Source organism: Euphorbia lathyris, chromosome 1 (assembly GCF_963576675.1).
Source record: "Euphorbia lathyris chromosome 1, ddEupLath1.1, whole genome shotgun sequence".
Lineage (NCBI taxonomy): Eukaryota > Viridiplantae > Streptophyta > Magnoliopsida > Malpighiales > Euphorbiaceae > Euphorbia > Euphorbia lathyris.
This window is the reverse complement of record NC_088910.1, coordinates 6,882,490-6,908,617: the sequence shown is the minus strand read 5'-3', so window position 1 is coordinate 6,908,617 and position 26,128 is coordinate 6,882,490. Positions and strand designations below refer to the sequence as shown.

At 37.1% G+C, this 26,128-nt stretch overlaps 1 non-coding gene across 1 annotated transcript; it reads right to left on the bottom strand.

Annotated features, from left to right (window-relative positions):
* Nucleotides 1–4,788: 4,788 nt before the first annotated feature.
* Nucleotides 4,789–4,895, bottom strand: LOC136215946 (small nucleolar RNA R71). The gene has a single exon (XR_010682948.1). It is a non-coding gene; the product is annotated as a small nucleolar RNA R71 (small nucleolar RNA).
* Nucleotides 4,896–26,128: the final 21,233 nt, after the last annotated feature.

The window sequence follows — 26,128 nt, the reverse complement described above, 5'->3', positions numbered from 1 at the left end:
TACCGAGCCTCGCTGTACCGAACACCGCGAGGCGCATCAAGTTTTTGGCGCCGTTGTTGGGGTTTAGTGTCCTATAGACAATTGTTCTAGGATACAAACTTAATGTAAATGAAGTATTCTTTATATCATTTGTTTTTAATGAGATATATGTTTTATAACTATATAAAGGCAATCCCTTTTAAGAACTAAATAAAGTCTAATAAAAGGAAATCTGTAAGTTTGTTTAAAGTGATTATAAAGTGTTCATACAAGCATGAAGTGAGACGAAACTTTATAATAAACTAATAAACTTAAAACCACCCCAAGTCAAGTAATATGTTCAGGATTGACATATCACTATTGAGACTTGCATCTAACAATGTCTTCTGTCCCGACAGAAAGTTGATCTCACAAGCTTCATATATACATATATCTGGACAGTTACATGGATCCGATGAAAAGAAGTTCATTAGGATTGGGGACCCGACTTGAGATAACAGGATGGGTAGATTCATCCTTGTCACCTATTCATCTCATTGGTATTAATAGGTATAAATAATCCTCAGACTCAAAGGAATGTTAATTGGTCATTCTGGATTACGGAATGTGACGTTTAGATCCTGTTGTAACACGATCCTTAACAGAGATGACTCTAGGGTGTGAACAGCAGATGTTGGGTATCACATGAAGTAATTGCGGGATCGGTATACATTGGATTAAGCATTTATCACTCCCGATAAATGGGAGATATGTCCATGGATCGGTTGTGGAAGACTTGACTCTAAATCCTTGCAAGGTGATAGCTTAAGATTGAAATGCAGATTTCTCTTAACCTATCTAATAGGAGTTGACTCAGCCAGAACAAGTAAGATGAACGTCTCGCTATATGTGACTTGACATTATCCATAGTCATAAGATTCAGTTCAAGGACGTAGTTGATAAAGGATCGAATTATACCGTAACTAATACGGAAAGGTCAACGACAGAATCAACCTGTCTTTCTTATAGCTCTGGGGGAATGATTACGGACTTGCTAATCACATACTTTGTACATCATTCTGTTATGCGAAGATTAAATATAATTCTTTGAAAATTAATTTAATAGTTGCATACGGCTAGAAGCAATAAGAACCTAATGGGTCACACATAAGACTTGAAACCCAAAAGAGAGACAAATGTTAATTAATTAACGAAAGCCCCACTGAGCCCAATAAGGCCAAATTAATAGGGGGGCGATTTATGTATATTAATACATAAATAATTAGTTTGATTTTATTAATCCTAATTAGATTAGGCTTATGAATTAAATTAATTAAAGGATAAATAAATTAGGAATTTTAATTAGATTAAATTACTCCTATTATTATCCAATAAGGTTATTATTATCTTTTATATTTAGATATATTAATAGATAATAATTAAGAATTCTATTCCGAATAAAATTCTTATTTCAATAACCTAATTCTATCTAACTTAGGATTAGATACAAGAGAGATAATAAATACCCCGTATAGGGATTTTCGAAATCAAACCCTAGCCATCAAGAGAGAGAATTTCGACCCCTAGCTCAAGAACAAGATTTTCTACCGCTTCCTTCCGTTCAATTGATTTTCATCTCTTTTTATTTATCCTTGATCTTGTGTCGATTAATTAGAGACAATCTACTTTGGTTGTTATAAACGGTTGATTCTAACTTGATCTTCCATTGTTTTGTTTTGTGCTTTGAACTCGAAGTAAGAGTTGTGGGCACTTCGTTTGCAACGATAGATAGAACTTCTGAAAGGTATTTCTTTTATCCCTCTTTATATGAAATAACGATTAACGGATATTGGGGTTAATGGAAATAGGTTAAATTTTGTATATTTCCGCTGCTATACGTTATCCTATTTCCCTTCAACCGTTGCTGGGGATTTATTTCTTCTACAATATCGAGCCAAAGGTCGATTTGTTAGTTTAGGCATTCATTTGTAAATATTCTTTATTCCTACCATCTATACTTGTCTCAATTTATACTGGTTTATATTTATACTTGTCTATATTCATACTTATTCATGTTTATACTTATATCTATACTTGTTCGTAGCCCTTACATCTATCTATACTTGTTTAAACTCATCTATATACTTGTTTACATCAGTCTATATCTGTCAATATAAGCTGATAAGAATACTTTTGTAACATTGTGTGAACTTGTATGATAGCATTGTATAATGTACTAAATGTTTGTACCTTCCTTCCCTAGGGAAAATTTCTGCTTTCATTTATATCTTGTATTTATTTCTTCTCAGCATATGCCTACGCGATCAGTGGGAATACCGTGTGTCCCTCTTAACCTTGAACTTGAACGTAATCTTCGCAGGAGCAGACAGATTGGAACTATCAAGCCAGAAGAGATCATTAAACCTATCAAGATGGCCGAGACCAATCCTCCTAACAACAACCGGAATGCCGAGAATACCGGACCGGAAACTGACACTCGTTTGATGAGTGAGATTTTAGCGCCACACCGACACCAGCACTTGTCCGACATCGCTGTTAAGCCCAAAATATACCTAAAATATCATTAATATTTATATCATTTTTATTACATATTCGTGTTATTTATATCTGTTTAGATTACTTTTACTTTCGAATATCTTTCTTTCTTGCAAGGTACCTGAATATTTGGTAAAATCCAAATAGGAACGAAAAAGGATCAAAAACAGAAGAAAAACCATACAAAAGGAGTCAAAAACGACGTAAATCGAAAGCGCCAAGTAGAGGACACGAACGAAAGCAAGAAGTAGGAAAACTTGCCGGGCCGCGATAGTGGATCCTCAACTCGCGGCCGCGACACGCGCGGTTTAACTATTTCTCCCCTTCGTCCGTCGCTCAGCTCAATGCTACGTCATTCACGGCCCGGATTACCATCCTCGGTAAGTGCAGGAATTTTACAAAGAGCATTTAACACATGCTGAAAATCCAAGAAACGCGTTCGTTCAAGTGGATAAAGACGTCCTTTCACAACGGACACGACTCTTAACCAAAGGAACACATCACTTCAAACTCAACCCTTCATCACCTATAAATAAAGAGTTGATATGGAGAAAAATAAGTTGATATATGAAATGTTATAATATAGATATAGAAATCAGAGCGTAGAACTTATGTCGAAGTTCTAAGTAAAAACATTTCGAGAGTTAGAAATTAGATTCTGTACAAAACAAGATGAGGTACACATATTGTTTATAGTTTAATTACAACTCAGTAGCGTTTAGACATTGTTCCAGTTTTAGTTTGCATCATGGTAGTGGCCGACCGAATCCCTATTACGAAGTTACAGCGAGAAGATTGAGTAGAGTGTTCGCCCCCGAGCCTGACAACCTCCTAGGAAACCCAAGAAAGCGGAACCGATCAAGCCCTTCACTTGCACGCCCTCGAAGAACTCGATGCTCCTTATTCTCTGTAAACTTGTATCAATTTATATTTCATCTAATAAAGTCCGTTCTATTCGACAAATCGTTATGCAGCACTTATGGTAACCAATCCAATATAAGTGAGGCTGGTGTTTTCATTAATATGCACTTGAATTCAAAATCATTACAAGGAAACTTTGTTGAACACTTAGGCAAATTATCTTCTCGAAAGAATTTTAATTTGAGTAAGGGAAACTATCCCGAAAGGGTTTTGTCGCGTTCAAAGCCAATTAATTAGAGGTTCCGTCATTTATTTCATCATCATAATTGATACAAAGTTTAAGTTGTTTTCTTTGCTTAATGCAAATGAATAAATTCATTCGTTTTTCTAATAAGTTCTAAATGTTCATGTTTTGTAAAATTCATCCTTAAAATCAGAAGATCTTTCTAACAATCGATTTATTCTAAATATAAAATCTTATTCCAGCATTTTCAAGTACTCAAAGTTCACAAATTCAATTAAACAAATTTCCTAAATTCAATTAAACCAATTTTCACTTTTCATTTATATTTAATAATAAATCTAACAAGTTCGAAATTAACAGATTCAAAAATAAGTTTTTTTCGTTAAAAAACGTATCTCTGTGGGATCGATATTTTTATTACTACAAACGAATCTGTGCACTTGCGGAAATCGCTAAACAAGTTTTTGGCGCCGTTGCCGGGGATACGCCAAAATTTTTGACAAAATTTTTATTTTTCGTATTTTATTTTCGAATATAGGTTTATACATTATTTTTTATACAATTTTTATATTTTATTTATTTTCAGTTATATAACATATTTGTTTTCAATTTTGTTTTGAAGGTAGTTTGGCTCGTGTAACAATTTCAAGTTCATGCGCAGTTCGCGAAATTCGGGCACGCCACCAGATCCTTTTGATCTAGAAATTGAAAGAACACTTAAGAAAAACAACAAAAACAACAAAAACAAAGACAAAACACCCTTAAAAACCAAAGTAGACCAGCCAGAAAATATGGCCGATCCACCGACACTTATGGATTATGCTAGGCCAGGAATGGCCGGTGTAACTAATAGTGTAGTTAGACCCTGTATAAACGCAAATCAATTTGAAATTAAGCGTGCTTTGCTTAATATGTTGCAAAACAACGTAAAGTTTTATGAACTACCTAACGAAAACCTTAATGCACATTTGACAAATTTCTTAGAAATTTGTGACACTTTTAAAATTACTGATGTAACAGCCGAAGCAATCAAACTTCGCCTCTTTCCTTTCACTTTGAAGGATAAGGCAAAAATTTGGTTAACTTCTATGCCTGCTGCAACATTTGAAACTTGGGACCAATTAGCCCAAGCATTTTTACAAAAATATTTTCCCTTAGCAAAAACCGCAAGAGTCATCAAAGAGTTGACATCTTTTACACAAAATGATAATGAAACTCTTTATGAAGCTTAGGAACGTTTTAAAGAACTTCAACATTTATGCCCACACCACCAATTGCCAGATGCACTTTTAATGCAGACATTCTATAATGGATTAAATCCTACGACTAGAGGTTCATTAGATGCTATGTCTGGAGGATTATTTATGAAGAAGACGTCCGCCCAAGAAAGAGAACTTTTGGAGGAAATGGCAATCAACAGCAATATGTGGCCCGCAGAGCGTGGACATATACCAACGGCGAAACTATCATCCTCAGGTACATCATCAGTTAAAGGTATAATGAATCTTGATCCTGTAGCAATGTTACAAGCCCAATTTTCTGCCTTATCGCACAAAATTGATAAGTTTATGGCACCGTGCGATCCTAATGATCCGATCCAGAGAGGCATTGATTACGAAGGTATGAATGAGATAGAACAGGTAAATTTTGTCCAAGGACAAAACCAAACTACTAATCCTTATTCTAATACTTATAATCCTGGATGGAGAAATCATCCTAACTTTAACTGGAAAGATGGTAATAATAATAATAATGCAAATGCTAATCAATATCGTGTAAATAATTATCAAAATCAAACAAGAGATACGATTAGCACTTTATCTTCAAAAATCGACAAATTTATAGATGCGATGAATGGAAAGGTAAGTAATCAGGACGATGGTTTTAAACGGATCGAAAATAAATTCGATCAGCTTATCAAAAACCAATCATCTAGCATCCATAATTTGGAGGTTCAAATTGGACAACTTGCTAAATCAATTCCATCCCGCAAAGAGGGAAGTCTTCCCAGCCAAACGGAAGAAAATCCGAAAGAGCATGTTAAGGCTATCACTCTTAGTTCGGGGAAAAACTACTTAGGTCCGGAAATGCCCGGAAATTTAACTTTACCTGGAAATGAGTTACCAAAATCCAAAGAAGATACGTTAAAACAAAAAGATATGCCAATTGACTCTAATCCAAAACCTTTTGTACCAAAACCACCTTTTCCACACAGGATCCGAAATAAGGACCATGATAAACAACTTTTATCATTTTTAGACAAACTTAAAAATTTGCATATAAATTTAACATTCATGGATGCAATTACGCAAATTCCTAACTATGGAAAATTCTTGAAAGATTTAATTTCAAAAAAGATTAGTTGGGAAAGAATTTCATCCATTTCTCTTTCTGAAGATTGTAGTTCGATAGTATCAAGCAAATTACCTACTAAACTCAAAGATCCCGGATGCTTTACCATTCCGTGTACATTGGGAAATATGGAATTCCCAAGTTGTCTTTGCGATTTAGGATCTAGTATAAACTTGATGTCATTGTCTATTTTTGAGAAATTAGGTTTAGAAGAAGACATCAAGCGTACCAATATGGTTTTGCAATTAGCGGATCAATCCACTAAAAGACCATATGGTATAATTGAAGATGTTTTGGTGAAAGTTGACAAATTTATTTTTCCTACTGACTTTGTTATCTTAGATTTTGCTTATGATGCTAATTGTCCGCTAATCTTTGGTAGACCATTCATGAACACGGGACGTGCTCTAGTTGATGTGTCGGAAGGAAAAGTAGTTTTAAGGATAGGTGACGATAAGATCGAGTTCGATATGAATCAAGCAATGAAATATCCTATGGAGGATTTTGCTTGCATGAAACTTGATTTAGTTGAAGAATGTGTTAATGACATTGTTCAAAGAGAAGAAATAATAGAACCTATAATGGGTGAAGAATTAGAAGATAAGGACCCAGAGCATTTGATTCGAGAAAATGGACCAGTTCCGCCTTCAGTAATAGTTCCACCTAAATTAGAACTTAAAGAATTACCTAACCATCTGAGATACACTTTCCTAGGCGAAAGTGATACTCTACCTATAATCATCTCTAACAAATTAACAGAAAATCAAGAAGAAAAATTGAAATAAGTTGTTAGAAATAGAATAGGAAGTATGGGATGGCAGATTTCAGATTTAAAAGGAATTAATCCTAGTATTGTAATGCATAGGATTCACTTAGAAGAAGATAAGCCACCTAAAGCGGATAGACAAAGACGTTTAAATCTGAACATGAAAGAAGTAGTAAAAAATGAGATTACTAAACTTTTAGATAATGGAATCATTTATCCTATTTCGGATAGTGAATGGGTTAGTCCAATCCATTGTGTACCCAAAAATGGAGGTATAACTGTAGTAAGGAATGATGAAGGTGAATTAATACTTACGCGAACCACCACCGGTTGGAGGGTTTGTATAGATTATAGGAACCTAAATAAGACAACTAGGAAACATCATTTTCCTTTACCTTTCATCGATCAAATGATCGAAAGGATAGCCGGTCATGCATTTTATTGTTTTCTTGATGGTTATTCCGGATTCTTTCAAATATATATTTACCCGGATGACCAAGATAAAACAACTTTCACATGTCCTTATGGAACATTTGCATATAGAAGAATGCCTTTTGGTCTATGTAATGCACCAGCAACTTTTCAACGTTGTATGACTGCAATTTTTAATGATTTCATCGAAGATATCATGGAAGTATTTATGGATGATTTTTCAGTTTATGGAGATTCTTTTGATGCATGTTTAAAAAATTTAGATAAAGTTCTTTCTAGATGTGAGGAAACGAATTTAGTATTAAATTGGGAAAAATGTCATTTCATGGTTAACGAAGGAATTGTTTTAGGTCATAAAATATCTGAAAAAGGATTAGAAGTGGATAGAGCAAAAACTTCAGTAATAGAAAAATTACCCCTACCAACAACTGTCAAGGGAGTAAGATCTTTTCTAGGTCATGCAGGTTTTTACAGAAGATTTATAAAAAAAATTTCTGTAATTTCCAAACCACTTACTAATTTACTTATGAAGGATTCAACCTTCGACTTTAATGAAGATTGCATTAAAGCCTTCGAAACATTGAAAACAGCCTTAGTCAGTGCACCCATAATTGCTAAACCCGATTGGGATTTACCTTTTGAAATCATGTGTGATGCAAGTGACCTAGCAGTGGGATGTGTTTTAGGTCAAAGAAAAGATAAAAGATTACATGTTATTTATTATGCGAGTCACACATTGTCCAGTGCACAATTAAATTACACAACAACAGAAAAAGAGATGTTAGCCGTAGTATTTGCATGTGATAAGTTTAGTTCATACTTGTTAGGATCTAAAATTATTATTTATACAGATCACGCAGCTTTACGTTATCTGTTTGCTAAGAAAGATGCAAAACCGCGTCTGATTAGATGGGTTTTGTTGTTACAAGAATTTGATATAGAAATTAAAGTCAAAAAGGGAGTAGAAAACCTTGTCGCCGATCATCTATCGAGACTAGAAGATGAAAACGGTCCTATAGGTGAAACTATCGGTATACGAGATGATTTCCCCGATGAACATCTCTATCAGGTAGAAAGTATCATGTCACCATGGTATGCAGATTTTGCTAATTATCTTGCAACCAATATTGTTCCGGAAGGATTATCTTCCCAACAGAGGAAGAAATTTTTCTTTGATATTAAACAATATTTTTGGGAAGATCCCTTTCTATTCAAATCATGTGGTGACGGGATAATTAGGAGATGTGTTGGAGAAAATGAATATGAATCTATAATAACAGAATGTCATTCCAGCTCATATGGAGGACATAATGGAGTTAATAAAATGGTAGCTAAAATATTGGAATGTGGTTTCTTTTGGCTTACAATGTTTAAGGACGTTGGTTCATTTATTACTCGTTGTGATAAATGCCAAAGAACGGGAAATTTAGGAAGGAAAGATGAGATGCCCCTCAAAAACGTGTTGGAAGTTGAAATCTTCGACATGTGGGGAATTGATTTCATGGGACCTTTTCCGCCTTCCAATGGTAAAACTTACATATTAGTAGCCGTTGATTATGTTTCGAAGTGGGTTGAAGCGATTGCAACCCGTACGAATGATTCTAAAGTAGTTATTAATTTTCTTGACGATATATTTTGTAGATTCGGTTGTCCTAGATTCGTTGTTAGTGATGGCGGTACCCATTTCATAAATCGGAATTTTGATATGCTTATGAAAAAATATGGAGTACGCCACCGCGTATCAACGCCATACCATCCTCAGTCGAATGGTCAGGCGGAGATCTCAAATAGAGAACTCAAATGGATTCTAGAGAAAACTGTTTCATCATCAAGAAAAGATTGGTCACAAAAACTCAATAATGCGCTATAGGCATACCGTACTGCATTTAAATCACCAATAGGAATGACTCCATACCGTTTGGTGTATGGAAAAGCATGTCATTTACCAGTTGAATTAGAACATAAAGCCTACCGGGCTATTAGAAAACTTAATTTTGATTTACAACAAGCAGGAAAGAAACGTTTCCTCAATTTAAATGAGTTAGAGGAGTTACGACATCTATCGTATGAAAATGCGAGGATTTATAAAGAAAAAGTGAAAAAATGGCACGATGCCAAGATTAAAGTCAAACACTTTAATGTTGGAGATAAGGTGCTGTTATTTAATTCACGGCTTCGTATATTTCCAGGAAAACTTAAGTCCAGATGGGACGGACCATATTTAGTCGTCAAAACATTCGACTATGGTTCTTTGAAACTTGAGGAAACCAACAGTAATCGTTTCAAAGTTAACGGTAATCGATGTAAAATCTATTACGAAAATATTTCCGAAATAGGAACTAATTTCGTAACAAGATTTCCTGACATATAAATCATTTCATTTTTCTAATAGTTAGTTTTTATTATTTTTATTTATTTTTATTTTTATTTTTATTTTTATTTTGTTTTGTTTTAGATTATATCATTTTATATTAGAATTTTAGATATAGAAAAATATATTCGAGTCATGATTTTAATTAATTTTTAGGAATTTCATGTGAATTAGAAAATTCAGTGATTCTCAGTTGAGAATTTGAAATTCTCAGTTGAGAATTCACATATATAGAATTCTTAAGAAGGTAAGAAATTTCTGAACTTATAGAGAATTTAAAATTCTCAGTTGAGGATTTCGGATTCTCAGTTGAGAATTCTGATTTCAGATTGAAAGGAAAATTTCTGGACTTACCGAGGATGAGGATTCTCGGTAGAGGATCAGAAATTTGTAGTTTTGACAACTGATTTCCGTAGGGAAATCAGCGTGTCGCGACCGCGGGTCAGCATCCTCGGTCACGACACGGGGAAATTATGCCCAAATTGACCCTTTTTCCAGCAGATGTAACTCTTCAGAAACGAAGCATTAAGTTTCTTCATTTCTAAAAGGTTTGTTTCATGCCTTTTCACTTCAAAACAACACCTCTTTTCATCCTAGGATCTTATAAATAGGTTCTAGAGGTTCAGTTTTTTGTCACTTTCTTTTCATCTCTATCAGAACTATCTCTGATTTTCTTACCATTCAACAATCCAGAAACTAAGTTCAGAACCTTTCTTCCTTAATCATTCCAAACACCATGAATTATATGCGGAATAATTCTAGGGACCAAGGGAAGTATTTCTGTTCCTTGGAGTGATGCTGAATCTTTCCCGATGTTAGACTATGAGTTCTTAGAATATGAAGGTCTAGTGAAACGAGTATTTCGATCCGGACCAAATTTTCTTTCTGCACCAGAACGTCAAGCCTTCGTGCAGTTGAAAATAGAACGCTATAGGGCTAAGAAAATCCCGATTGAAAGGGACGAATTTTTGGCATAGCTTATGTTTCGTTTGTTTGTAAATATATTTCTATTCAATAAAAATCTTTCTCTTTTGCATTATTTCCTGTATATTTTTGGTTCAACTTACATTTAATTCCATAATTCTACAATAATGCACTTATTAAATGCAAACTTAATCCATTCATTACAAATTAAATGATTAATAACTAAATTTCAAGTTCCTTAAATAAGATTCATTTAACTTAAATTAATAAATGCACATAAATGCTTCAATTAATTTTAGTTCCAAACCTTTCGTATTTCTAATTTTAACATTCATTAATTAAAGCATTTTCATTTATTTTTCCATTAATAAGGATAAACCTTTGGTTTTCCTTATCATTTAATGTTTTACATTTATGTTTTTAAGTACAGATAACATTGTTAAGGAGTCCAGGATCAAATTTATCAAAGAAATTACACGAATTGAAGTTAATATGCAGAATTGGGTGACCAAAGGGTGATCCGCGGCCGAGAATTAATGGATTCTCGGTAACTTCAGCAAATTCACTCCAAATTCAGACAAAAAAAATTCGCAGCCAAACGCGATTCGCGGCCGCGAATAGTGGATTCTCGGTAACTTCAGAAAATTCTTCGAAATTTCAGAGACAAAAATTGGCTGAAAAACGCGATCCGCGGCCGCGGATACACATCCACGACCGTGACACGCGTGTTTAATGCAACGCCTAGTCCGGATTTTTGGCCTATTTTCCAACCTTTTTCCTATTCCTACTCTACCTAATTACTCTTCCTATTTCAACTCTACCTATTCCAATTCCTATTCCTACTCTACCTATTTAACTTCCTATTTAAACCCTATATATACCTATTACTTACACAAACCTTACATCACCTCAAATTTTAACCAATCCCCTACTCTTACACAAACCCTATATATATACTTTGAGGCGTGAGCATAGATCGACTCGGCATCGGATGCTTCCATTTTTCCGTCGCCGAAATGTGGAGACTTCACCAACACCTCCGGATTCTCCACCACATGCTTAGGTTTTATCTTTTATTTTATCTTATCTTGATTCAATTTCAGTTTCGTACATTTTTATCTTTATTATGTTTCGTACAATTTAAGTCTTACTTTACTTTTATGATGAATGTTTTCTTTGCTATATCTTTCGTTTATTTTCGTTTGTTTTATCTTTAATGTTTTATCTCCATTTTGCACCAATAAGGACATGGTCCAATTTAAGTGTGGGAGGAGATATATACATATATCATTTTTATGCAAACGAATGAATGAATGAATGTATGCAAATGAATGAATGAATATATGCAACACTCACTTGTTTTCAAAAATACAAATGCAACATATATTGCAACAAAAAAAAAAAACTTAACATATTTTTTATGAAATATCATTTTTACATTTATCAATTAATCATAAGTTAAATTTTTCTTTTATGATTATTTTTAGGTTATCATTATCGATAGAAATAATATATTTCTATACGGGTAATATTTTTTCGAAATTTTTCACAAAATCTTCGACACGATTTTAAGTAAAAATTGTCTCGAGTAAATGTATTTAAGTAATAAAATTCTTTAATTTTAATCTCTATTTCATATCATGAAATTCATGATACAATAAATCTTATTTTAAATTTTTAATTAGGTTTATAGGCATTAAATTGAACTAATAATTTTTAGCTCGGTTTTGATTTTGTCTTACATTAACACCAATTGAAGTTTTTAAGGAAACTTTAGCCATAATACATGTTGAATTTTAAGTCAATATAGGATAAATGTGCTAATTTTCTTTTTCCCAAGTTATAATCAATAAATCGTATTCTTAACTTTTGGCCACGATTGAGACCAACCTTATCACAGTCGAGGTATGAAAGGGAAGAAATAAATAAGTAAAGCGTACTTTTGGCCACGGTTGCGACCACCCTTATCACAATCGAGGTATGAAAGGAACGTTTAAATTAGAAAAATTAAGCGTGTTTAAAGTTTAAAGTAACGATTGCGTCCACCCATGGCATGTTCGGTACCTCTTAAGCGAACACAAATCAAATGCATATAAAGTTACGGTCGAGACCACCCTTATCACGAGTGTAACTAAGCAAATAAATTAAACTTAATACTCATATATAATAATTCAAGTTTGGGAAAAGAAATTTGGTGCTTTGAAATGCCTTGAGATGAAAAACTCAATAACATGCGTGCTAACATCGTCCCGAATACTTCAATTTGAACATTGAAATACAAGACGAATGATATATTGTATTTATACTAAGTTAGTTTGATATTTTGCGTATAAATTTGTCATTCGAAGTTAGTCTTTTCGGCTTAACTAATTTAAAAGGTAACACAAAGATATATGTTTTATTTTCATAAAGAGATTAGTTAAGGAATAAATTCAGTGAAATTTTTCTCGGGACTAGCAAAAGATTAAGTGTGGAGATTTGTTAAGCCCAAAATATACCTAAAATATCATTAATATTTATATCTGTTTAGATTACTTTTACTTTCGAATATCTTTCTTTCTTGCAAGGTACCTGAATATTTGGTAAAATCCAAATAGGAACGAAAAAGGATTGAAAACAGAAGAAAAACCCTACAAAAGGAGTCAAAAACGACGTAAATCGAAAGCGCCAAGTCGAGGACACGAGCGAAAGCAAGAAGTAAGAAAACTTGCCGGGCCGCTACAGTGGATCCTCAACCCGGGGCCGCGACACGCGCGGTTTAACTATTTCTCCCCTTCGTCCGTCGCACAGCTCAATGCTACGTCATTCACGGCCCGGATTACCATCCTCGGTAAGTGCAGGAATTTTACAAAGAGCATTTAACACATGCTGAAAATCCAAGAAACGCATTCGTTCAAGTGGATAATGACGTCCTTTCACAACGGATACGACTCTTAACCAAAGGAAGACATCACTTCAAACTCAACCCTTCATCACCTATAAATAAATAGTTGATATGGAGAAAAAGAAGTTGATATATGAAATGTTATAATATAGATATAGAAATCAGAGCGTAGAACTTATGTCGAAGTTCTAAGTAAAAACATTTCAAGAGTTAGAAATTAGATTCTGTACAAAACAAGATGAGGTACACATATTGTTTATAGTTTAATTACAACTTAGTAGCGTTTAGACATTGTTCCAGTTTTAGTTTGCATCATGGTAGTGGCCGACCGAATCCCTATTACGAAGTTACAGCGAGAAGATAGAGTAGAGTGTTCGCCCCCGAGCCTGACAACCTCCTAGGAAACACAAGGAAGCGGAACCGATCAAGCCCTTCACTTGCACGCCCTCGAAGAACTCGATGCTCCTTATTCTCTGTAAACTTGTATCAATTTATATTTCATCTAATAAAGTCCGTTCTATTCGACAAATCGTTATGCAGCACTTATGGTAACCAATCCAATATAAGTGAGGCTGGTGTTTTCATTAATATGCACTTGAATTCAAAATCATTACAAGGAAACTTTGTTGAACACTTAGGCAAATTATCTTCTCGAAAGAATTTTAATTTGAGTAAGGGAAACTATCCCGAAAGGGTTTTGTCGCGTTCAAAGCCAATTAATTAGAGGTTCCGTCATTTATTTCATCATCATAATTGATACAAAGTTTAAGTTGTTTTCTTTGCTTAATGCAAATGAATAAATTCATTCGTTTTTCTAATAAGTTCTAAATGTTCCTGTTTTGTAAAATTCATCCTTAAAATCAGAAGATCTTTCTAACAATCGATTTATTCTAAATATAAAATCTTATTCCAGCATTTTCAAGTACTCAAAGTTCACAAATTCAATTAAACAAATTTCCTAAATTCAATTAAACCAATTTTCACTTTTCATTTACATTTAATAATAAATCTAACAAGTTCGAAATTAACAGATTCAAAAATAAGTTTTTTTCGTTAAAAAACGTATCTCTGTGGGATCGATATTTTTATTACTACAAGCGAATCCGTGCACTTGCGGAAATCGCTCAACAATCGCTGCCCCGAATATCTCGGCCAACACATACGAAATCAAGTCAGTCATAATTCACTTGATTTTGTGCCTCTATCAAAACAAAGGATACAATAAATAATAAGGCATTCTCAAAGCTCCCCTCCCCCCGAGCAATTTTGAAGTCCGTCTTGTAAAATTCGCCAAGGCCAAAATAAGCAATGATACGGTGCAATCACAAAACGGTATTTTTGAACTCGAGTTTCTTTAAACTGACCACTAAAGTAGCCATCCACATTACAACCCCCCTCCGGGTTCATTTTTAATATTGCCTAACCATATTTTAGGAGGAAAAACCCGGATAAAAATGCAAATTCAATATGATCTCGAGTAAGTGCAAATAAGAGTGATAAAACACCGACCCACCTAAAATTGAGCGTAAGAGCGAAATCCCTTGGTGAGTTACTATTGGGTTCGCAAAAGATAATCAACCACCGTTAATATTGCCTATTAAATCTTGATCATGGAGGTTTCAGACAAGTTTCGTACTCAATTGTTTGCGTAGGTACTTACCGAAACCTTTGCACAAAACCATAACTTTGAAATCACGCACTTGGCAAAACCAACCTTCGTTTTGTTTCTTAATTTTCTCAATCCCTTGTCTTTCGATTTCTTTTACTTGAGGACAAGTAAAACTTGAAAGTCCGAGGAGGTTTGATAGGGGTATTTTATCCCTATATATTAGCGTGATTTACGGGTTGATTTTGGATAAAATAAATAAGTTTAATTACAAAAATAGAGTGTTTTGATAAAATAAAGAAATAAAAATAAATCTCATACTTTCAGTTTATTCTCCTCTTTTTTGATTAGTTTAGGAAATAAAAACGTCAAGCTAACTCGGCTCTCAAGTTTTGTATTTCAGGTACGAGAAAGGAGCAAAAATCCACTCCATATGCTGGGCGTATAATCCCCTACACGGGGTGTGAAACATGGTATCGGTAATGATTGCCTTATCCGTAGAAGCCATGTGGAACTGACTCAGCATACGTGGGGCGTATGCCACTCTACGCGGGGCGTATGACACATGTCGACAATAATTGGCCTAATCCTGAAAGTTAGACTGCATTGTCTCCCAGAGTCAACTCTCCTTACGCGGGGCATACCACCATATACGCGGGGCATAAAAGGCAATTCTTCAACGTAAAAAGATCAGAAACTCTTTTACGCGGGGCGTACTTCAGCTACGCAGGGCGTAAAAGCACCAATTGAAGCAATAAAACTCTAGAGGCTCAAACACGCGGGGCGTACAATCCTTTACACCGGGCGTACTTGAGACAACAAGACAACGAATTGGTCCACATGCAGGAGATTTCTAGACGGAATAGGCATTTACGTGGGGCGTAGTCCAATTTACGCGGGGCGTATCATGAGATTTCTGCACCAAATAATGTTGCTCCATACTTGTTCTTTGTGAAATTACAAACTTGCCCTTGCTTGATGTCTATAAATAGGAATCTCTTGAACTTCATTTACACCAATTACATAATAGAGAGCTACACTATACTCTTTTCTTTCCTTGTAATTTATATTCAGATTTTGTAAGTTAAACTCTCCCCCTCAAGAGCTTGTTCGTTGTTCCGGCGTTCCATTGACGTTCCGTTCCACCATTCGTCACCAATCTTGAGAGTTCCACCTCCACGACCTAGGAGACGGCTTTGAGTCCGGTTAGCTAGTTCCAAGGGTGGATTCTCCCTTTTTACTTGCTAATTAGCTTGTACTCTTCCTATGTACTAGGCTTGGTTGTATTTCATCTAATTACTTTCCATATTTATAATTTATGATTTATAATCTCTATTTCCCTTTATGTGTTAATGTTTATTGCTTGTTTTGATATTGATAATTGATTCTTGTGTAGGAGAACGCGATTACCGCCGCCATTCAGGCTATCTTTAGGGAGTTGTATAGGTGTTGCCTTACCGGAAGTGACTAACCGGAAACCGTAGGAATTGACAAGCCACAGAACTTACAGGCCCTAGTTTCTAATTCCCCCGCATTAGACACGCCTTGACTAGGAATCACGTAGTCTAAGTGCTTCACGGGTCGGTTCTACTACACTTGGTCATCTTTGCAAGAGTAAACTATTATCCGTATGCATTTAGAGTCATTATTTATCATGGTTATAACTTATCATATTCATCCTGATGCGCCCTCACCTAAGGTTGAGATGAAGACTCACAAAGGGATATGTGTACCCTGTCGTTATCAAGTAATAAATTTCTGGCTAAGTCTAGGTTATCATCCACAGGATGTATTTCTGCAAGTACCAAGCTACTCGGTCTCGGATGTTATCTAGGCTTAGGGGGTTTTGAGTTGGGTTGCTTAAGTTAATCTACTCCTAGGTTGAATTATGCTAATCCTAGCTAAGTTATCTGATTCTAACTAAGTTATTCTACGCCTAATTAAGTTACTCTACCCCTAATTGATCTTTCATTAATGCAATTATCCGAAGGAACATGGTATGAACGATAATAATGAAGATAGATTATTAGGTCTATTGAATAAAAACCTCATCTGAGTCATTTGTATTCAAGGCGATTAACCCTACTTACCCTCCTAAGGTTTATAGCGCGTGATTCCCTAAGGCCGAAACTAGGTCTAAGGCTCAGTAAATTGGCGTTTAATCAACTAAGAGGTCGTCAATCTCCTAGGCTCTGACTAGGTCAGATTCAGCTCGTAATATGTGCCTACTAGATTTTGGGGCTTCTGAATGAGTTAAACCAATTGAATAAAGCGTAAGACAGAGATTAGACAAATAATCATAGAACAAAACAAGAGCTAAATTATTATTAAAGGCGAAGATAAATGTCACAAAATACAATAAGTTAAGTTCGGCAACTGTATCAAAGAGTACAAACAAGGAAAGATAAAAGAAGATACAAAAATCCCTTTCAGGGAACCTGTTTACTCTGCAGCCGGCGACTTAATCTTCAGGACGGACCTTGATAATTCCTCGAGAAAAAGCTTTGAAGGAGCTTCAATGGAGGTTGAAGAAGATGGAGGAGATGGAGAGGAATTACAACGGGAAAGCTAAGATAATTTACAAAAATGAAAGATATCTAATTTACATTGGAAAAACCCTATATATAGACGCGGCTCGGCCCACTTTTTGACCTATTTTCGTGTCCTTATTGGTGTAGGAAGTCGTGGGGTCCATCGTGGCTTCATGGGGGCGGAATTGGTCTTTTTCACCAATTCCCACAGGCCTGCTTGCCGAGCAGGGCTGGCGGCCTGCTCGGCGAGTAGAAATGGCCCATGGAGGCCCGCTCGTCGAGCGTTTTCGCCCGGCATGGCCTCGATGCTTGCCGAATGTCGTCGATGTCCTTTTTCGCCGGAACTTACACCAGCGCACGTACAGAAACTCCAGATAACATTAGTCCAAAAGCTAAATTGATCCGTCAATCGCTTATTGTGAGCAAACGCTTCGTTTGGTGCGACTTTTGACGGACCAATTAGCTTCAAAAGATAACGGAATTATACTATGCATGCTATTTCGGCCGTAATTGCCTAGATTGGTCATTAAACGAGCCTAAACAATGAAAAATAAATAAAACGTTTCCAATTCCTAACTAACTCACACAAAAGCATTTAAATGCGAGAAATGCTCGCTTATTAACTAAATAATGCTAAAACCCGTCCTAAAACCGTACCCAAAGATAGGGGTTTTTGACCCGTATCACATCGCACTTCATAGAGTTTTAGCTACATAAATCTGTGTCGCCAATAGTGATGTATAGTGTGTAGTTGTGTCTTACTTAACCCCAAAGTAATTACCGCTTAAATAACATACGAAACCGAGGCGTCTAATACTTGTAATTATAAATCCCGTGGATTCGATACCCGATCTTAACCGAATTATTACTTGATACGACGGGGTACACTTGCCCCTAAGTAGTCGTTGCATCTAGTAGAGTTAGAGCATTAGAAAGATCACATCCATATTAGTAGCACATTCATCAGAGTACACATTTAAGTCGTCGTAAGAAACTCTACCACTAGGCGCCGCGCCATCATTCCCCAAGATGCCGCCAGGCTGAAGTTGTTTCCATTTTCACTAACTGGGCAAGCTTTGGAATGGCTAAGGACACTAGAGCCCAGGTCAATCACAACTTGGGCAGGATTGGAGAAGGAGTTCTAATTCCCCCGCATTAGACACGCCTTGACTAGGAATCACGTAGTCTAAGTGCTTCACGGGTCGGTTCTACTACACTTGGTCATCTTTGCAAGAGTAAACTATTATCCGTATGCATTTAGAGTCATTATTTATCATGGTTATAACTTATCATATTCATCTTGATGCGCCCTCACCTAAGGTTGAGATGAAGACTCACTAAGGGATATGTGTACCCTGTCGTTATCAAGTAATAAATTTCTGGTTAAGTCTAGGTTATCGTCCACAGGATTTATTTCTGCAAGTACCAAGCTACTCGGTCTCGGATATTATCTAGGCTTAGGGGGTTTTGAGTTGGTTTGCTTAAGTTAATCTACTCCTAGGTTGAATTATGCTAATCCTAGCTAAGTTATCTGATTCTAACTAAGTTATTCTACGCCTAATTAAGTTACTCTACCCCTAATTGATCTTTTATTAATGCAATTATCCGAAGGAACATGGTATGAATGATAATAATGAAGATAAATTATTTGGTCTATTGAATAAAAACCTAATCTGAGTCATTTGTATTCAAGGCGATTAACCCTACTTACCCTCCTGAGGTTTCTAGCGCGTGATTCCCTAAGGCCGAAACTAGGTCTAAGGCTCAGTAAATTGGCGCTTAATCAACTAAGAGGTCGTCAATCTCCTAGGCTCTAACTAGGTCAGATTCAGCTCGCAATATGTGCCTACTAGATTTTGGGGCTTTTGAATGAGTTAAACCAATTGAATAAAGCGTAAGACAGAGATTAGACAAATAATCATAGAACAAAACAAGAGCTAAATTATTGTTACAGGCGAAGATAAATGTCACAAAATACAATAAGTTAAGTTCGGCAACTGTATCAAAGAGTACAAACAAGGAAAGATAAAAGAAGATACAAAAATCTCTTTCAGGGAACCTGTTTACTCTGCAGCCGGCGACTTAATCTTCAGGACGGACCTTGATAATTCCTCGAGAAAAAGCTTTGAAGGAGCTTCAATGGAGGTTGAAGAAGATGGAGGAGATGGAGAGGAATTACAATGGGAAAGCTAAGATAATTTACAAAAATGAAAGATATCTAATTTACATTGGAAAAACCCTATATATAGACGCGGCTCGGCCCACTTTTTGACCTATTTTCGTGTCCTTATTGGTGTAGGAAGTTGTGGGGTCCATCATGGCTTCATGGGGGCGGAATTGGTCTTTTTCACCAATTCCCGCAGGCCTGCTTGCCGAGCAGGGCTGGCGGCCTGCTCGGCGAGCAGAAATGGCCCATGGAGGCCCGCTCGTCGAGCGTTTTCGCCCGGCATGCCCTCTATGCTTGCCGAATGTCGTCGATGTCCTTTTTCACCGGAACTTACACCTACGCACGTACAGAAACTCCAGATAACATTAGTCCAAACTCTAAATTGATCCGTCAATCGCTTATTTTGAGCAAACGCTTCGTTTGGTGTGACTTTTGACGGACCAATTAGCTTCAAAAGATAACGGAATTATACTATGCATGCTATTTCGGCCGTAATTGCCTAGATTGGTCATAAAACCAGCCTAAACAACGAAAAATAAATAAAACGTTTCCAATTCCTAACTAACTCACATAAAAGCATTTAAATGCGAGAAATGCTCGCTTATTAACTAAATAATGCTAAAACCCGTCCATAAACCGTACCCAAAGATAGGGTTTTTTGACCCGTATCACATCGCACTTCATAGAGTTTTAGCTACATAAATCTGTGTCGCCAATAGTGATGTATAGTGTGTAGTTGTGTCTTACTTAACCCCAAAGTAATTACCGCTTAAATAACATACGAAACCGAGTCGTCTAATACTTGTAATTATAAATCCCGTGGATTCGATACCCGGTCTTAACCGAATTATTACTTGATACGACGGGGTACACTTGCCCCTAAGTAGTCGTTGCATCTAGTAGAGTTAGAGCATTAGAAAGATCACATCCCTATTAGTAGCACATTCATCGGAGTACACATTTAAGTCGTCGTAAGAAACTCTACCACTAGGCGCCGCGCCATCATTCCCCAAGATGCCGCCAGGCTGAAGTTGTTTCCATTTTCACTAACTGGGCAAGCTTTGGAATGGCTAAGGACACTAGAGCCCAGGTCAATCACAACTTGGGCAGGATTGGAGAAGGAGTTCTAATTCCCCCGCATTAGACACGCCTTGACTAGGAATCACGTAGTCTAAGTGCTTCACGGGTCGGTTCTACTACACTTGGTCATCTTTGCAAGAGTAAACTATTATCCGTATGCATTTAGAGTCATTATTTATCATGGTTATAACTTATCATATTCATCTTGATGCGCCCTCACCTAAGGTTGAGATGAAGACTCACTAAGGGATAAGTGTACCCCGTCGTTATCAAGTAATAAATTTTTGGTTAAGTCCAGGTTATCGTACACAGGATTTATTTCTGCAAGTACCAAGCTACTTGGTCTCGGATGTTATCTAGGCTTAGGGGGTTTTGAGTTGGTTTGTTTAAGTTAATCTACTCCTAGGTTGAATTATGCTAATCCTAGCTAAGTTATCTGATTCTAACTAAGTTATTCTACGCCTAATTAAGTTACTCTACCCCTAATTGATCTTTCATTAATGCAATTATCCGAAGGAGCATGGTATGAACGATAATAATGAAGATAAATTATTTGGTCTATTGAATAAAAACCTAATCTGAGTCATTTGTATTCAAGGCGATTAACCCTACTTACCCTCCTGAGGTTTCTAGCGCGTGATTCCCTAAGGCCGAAACTAGGTCTAAGGCTCAGTAAATTGGCGCTTAATCAACTAAGAGGTCGTCAATCTCCTAGGCTCTGACTAGGTCAGATTCAGCTCGCAATATGTGCCTTCTAGATTTTGGAGCTTTTGAATGAGTTAAACCAATTGAATAAAGCGTAAGACAGAGATTAGACAAATAATCATAGAACAAAACAAGAGCTAAATTATTATTAAAGGCGAAGATAAATGTCACAAGATACAATAAGTTAAGTTCGGCAACTGTATCAAAGAGTACAAACAAGGAAAGATAAAAGAAGATACAAAAATCCCTTTCAGGGAACCTGTTTACTCTGCAGCCGGGGACTTAATCTTAAGGACGGACCTTGATAATTCCTGCAGGCCTGCTCGCCGAGCAGAATTGGTCTTTTTGACCAATTCCCGCAGGCCTGCTCGCCCGAGCAGGCCTCCAGGGGCCCGCTCGGCGAGCAAAAATGGCCCACGGAGGCCCGCTCGTCGAGCGTTTTCTCCCTCGATGCTTGCTGAATGTCGTCGATGTCCTTTTTTGCCCGAACTTACACCTGCGCACGTACAGAAACTCCAGATAACATTAGTCCAAAAGCTAAATTGATCCGTCAATCGTTTATTTTGAGCAAACGCTTCGTTTGGTGCGACTTTTGACGGACCAATTAGCTTCAAAAGATAACGGAATTATACTATGCATGCTATTTCGGCCGTAATTGCCTAGATTGGTCATAAAACGAGCCTAAACAACGAAAAATAAATAAAACGTTTCCAATTCCTAACTAACTCACGCAAAAGCATTTAAATGCGAGAAATGCTCGCTTATTAACTAAATAATGCTAAAACCCGTCCTAAAACCGTACCCAAAGATAGGGTTTTTTGACCCGTATCACATCGCACTTCATAGAGTTTTAGCTACATAAATCTGTGTCGCCAGTAGTGATGTATAGTGTGTAGTTGTGTCTTACTTAACCCCAAAGTAATTACCGCTTAAATAACATACGAAACCGAGTCGTCTAATACTTGTAATTATAAATCCCGTGGATTCGATACCCGGTCTTAACCGGATTATTACTTGATACGACGGGGTACACTTGCCCCTAAGTAGTCGTTGCATCTAGTAGAGTTAGAGCATTAGAAAGATCACATCCATATTAGTAGCACATTCATTGGAGTACACATTTAAGTCGTCATAAGAAACTCTACCACTAGGCGCCGCGCCATCATTCCCCAAGATGCCGCCAGGCTGAAGTTGTTTCCATTTTCACTAACTGGGCAAGCTTTGGAATGGCTAAGGACACTAGAGCCCGGGTCAATCACAACTTGGGCAGGATTGGAGAAGGAGTTCTTGTCCTACTACTTTCCTCCCTCGAAGACAGCAATGCTCAGGGGTGAGATTATCTCATTCCACCAACTTGGTACGAATCGCTCCACACATCTTGGACCCGATTCAGAAAAATGATGTGCATATGTCCTCATCATGACATACCTAAACATCAATTGGTAAGCGTCTTCTATCATGGTTTGACACCCACTAACAGAGCTACTGTAGACTTCGCAGCGGGTGGAGATTTGTTCAGGAAGACAGCAACAGAGGCATATGACATGATTAATTAGCTGGCTAGGAAGAGTGTGCAGTGGCAAGAGGAGAAACTCATTGGCCCCATAAGGCAGCGGGTGTTTGCTGTGGAAGAACAAGAACAAAATCCGGTTGTTGCGGATATGAGTAGGAAGATGGACGTCTTGTTGGCTAAATTTAGCCAACCTCCCATATGTTTGCACTGTGGCGGCGACCACCATGGAAAGGACTGTCAAGTAGGTAGCCCTTTCGCTGGAGATGGGGTAGAGATGGTCAATTATGTAAGGGGGGCAACTGACATACAACCAGAACTATAACAATTACAACCCCAACAACTACAACTCCTACAACAACAACAACAACTATAGGAGGCCTCAGCACCCGAACCTATCCTACAGAAATTCAAACCAGAATGTGCTTAGACCTCCCAGTGTCTTTGTTCAAGAACACAGAGAGCGGGGACTTGGCATGTCCCCATATCAGCCACAAAATCAAGGGCCAAATTCAACCTTCCAAGGAATTTGACGAGGTGGTGACGTTCCTTAAGGAGATTTTGGCCATGCTTGCCAATACCAAGGCCTTCTGCAAGGATCTCAGTAATCAGGTGGCCCAGATTAATAGGGACAGACAGGAAAGGCCACAGGGTTATCTTCCAAGCACAATGGAGAAAAACCCAAAAATCCTGAGAAAGGACTAAGTAAGGGGGAGAAATCGGGTTCTCCTCGGTTTAAATTCAAACTTGAACAATTATTTTTTCTGAATTCCTTTCCCTTTTTGTTAATTTTGATTGTTTGTTTTCATCATTCTCATGTTTATTGCTGAATTGTCAAGTTTTGTGCCCCATATGCGTGTTAAAAAAAACATGTTTTTCGCCCAAGGAGGCCTAGCTTGCCGAGATGGGCACCCTAGCTCGAGCGAGCAGGGCACTGCCGCCTAGCTCATCGAGCTGGCTACCCCAGCTCGGGTGAGCAGGGCGCTGTCGCCCTGCTCGCTGAGCTGGTCGGCCGAGCCAGCCAGCTCGACCGATGCGGGGCGATTCAGGATTTTTAATCCCGAACGAAAAAAAAAGATTTTCTTTTTACAGGGGATGACTATTCATCCCCTTCATCACTTTCTTCTTCTTTCTTTCTTCCTTTCCTTCTTTTTTTTTTCTTTCCTTTTTTCCTTTTCACAACCCCAACCCCCAAATCCACAAATCTAACCCGAATTCAACAAACAAGGTATGGATTCTTACCTATTTTTTATTTCTAACATGATTCTAGGATTAGATTTTAGTTTGGAGCATTGATTTTTGAAATATGAGGTAACCCTAGGTTTTGGGGATTTTTTTTATCTCTTTTCAATTAATCACTTGTTTGCTTGTTTTTCTTGATCTTCTTGCAATGTATGATATTGTTAAGATCAATTTATGCTTTGAGTATCATTTGAGTTCTTAATTTATGAGTTTTTGTAGGAGTTGCTCAAATTGGATAAAACCTCCATTTTTAGCTCAAAATTCAAGTATGCGGTTTATAGTTGAAAACTTATCAATATGATTCATTTTCATACTCTTAGCAGATTTTGGTCCCTGGGCCTCATTGATTTTGCACGGATTAAGAGTTACGGGTTAATCTTAGGGACCGACACCTTCCATTTTGGTCCCTAAAATTCTAAACTTTAACTTATAGGTTGGATATTTGGACATTTGGGTTTTTAACTATCTGAATATATGCTAACTGGTCCGTTTGGTCTACCTCTCAGGTGCTATGGGCAGGAAAGGTAAAGCTAAGGTCGTGGTTGATAATGATGCCGACTCCGACATTGAATTCAAAGACGCCTTACAAGCTAAGTATAATCCTCCTTTTGGGTTAGTCAATGAGCGTGAGGCGCTATTATACGATTGGTTTTCTAGACAAGACCATGCTACCCGAGACATTATTGATCAGAAATACCTGGCGTCTCTAGGATTGGAAAAGGATTTCAAGGAAATCCTAAAATTCCAAGGCTGGTATCACCTAGCCACAAAGAGAACTCTATCATATGATAACTACACCGTAGAATTTCTGACCACCTTGAAAAAGGAACTGCCTATTGATAGGGGCGTTTTGTCCCTATCTTTTAGCCTGATTTACGGTTTAATTTTAGATGAAATAAATAAGTTTAATTGCAAAAATAGAATGTTTTAATAAAATAACAAAATAAAAATAAATTCCGTACTTTCGGTTAATTCTCCTTATTTTTTATTAATTTAGAAAATAAAACGCCAAGCTAACTCAGCTCTCGAGAATTGTATTTCAGGTACGAGTAAGGAGCAAAAATCCACCGACATACACGGGGCGTATCTCCCTCTACTTGGGGTGTGGAACACCAAGTCAGAAATGATTGCTCAATCCGCAGGCACCACGTGGGATTCACCCACTGACACGTGGGGCGTGCTACCTTACACGCGGGGCGTATAAGCAATGATAAGCTCAATCATAAATGTCAGACTGCATGGTCTTCCAGGTCAACTGCTGTCACGCGGGGCGTCCCAACCTACACGGGGGGCGTATATGAGAAGTTCTTCAATTTAAAATTCTAGGGACTCATATACGTGAGGCGTCCGCCAGGCCACGCAAGGCGTAAAAGACACATTTCGAGGAATTAAATCTCAGGAGCTCAACCACGCGGCGCGTACCCCGGTCTACGCGGGGCGTGGTTGAGACAACAAGATCTGAATTTGGTCCACATACAGGAGATTTCTGACGGAATGGGTCAATAGGCGGGACGTATCATGGGAACTCTATAGAAATAATATATCTCCATGCTTGTATCTTGTGAATTTACAATTCTACCCCTTGCTTGATGTGTATAAATAGGAGTGACTAGCACTCACAATAAATCAATCAAGAGGATACAATCTAGAATTTCTTGTATTGAGCTCTTGCTACATAGTTTTAGATTTTATTTTTAGACTTTACATAGCAAAACTCTATCACCTTGAGAGCTTGTTCGTTGATTCCGGCATTCCGTCAAAGTTCTATTCCATCTCAATTCACCAAGCTCGAGAGTTCCACCTCCAAGTCCTAAGAGGTACCCTTGAGTCTGGTTAGCTAGTTTCGAGGGTGGATTCTTCCCTTTTCACTTGCTAATTAGCTTGTACTCTTCCTATGTACTAGGCTTGGTTGTATTCCATATTTACATTCTCTATATTT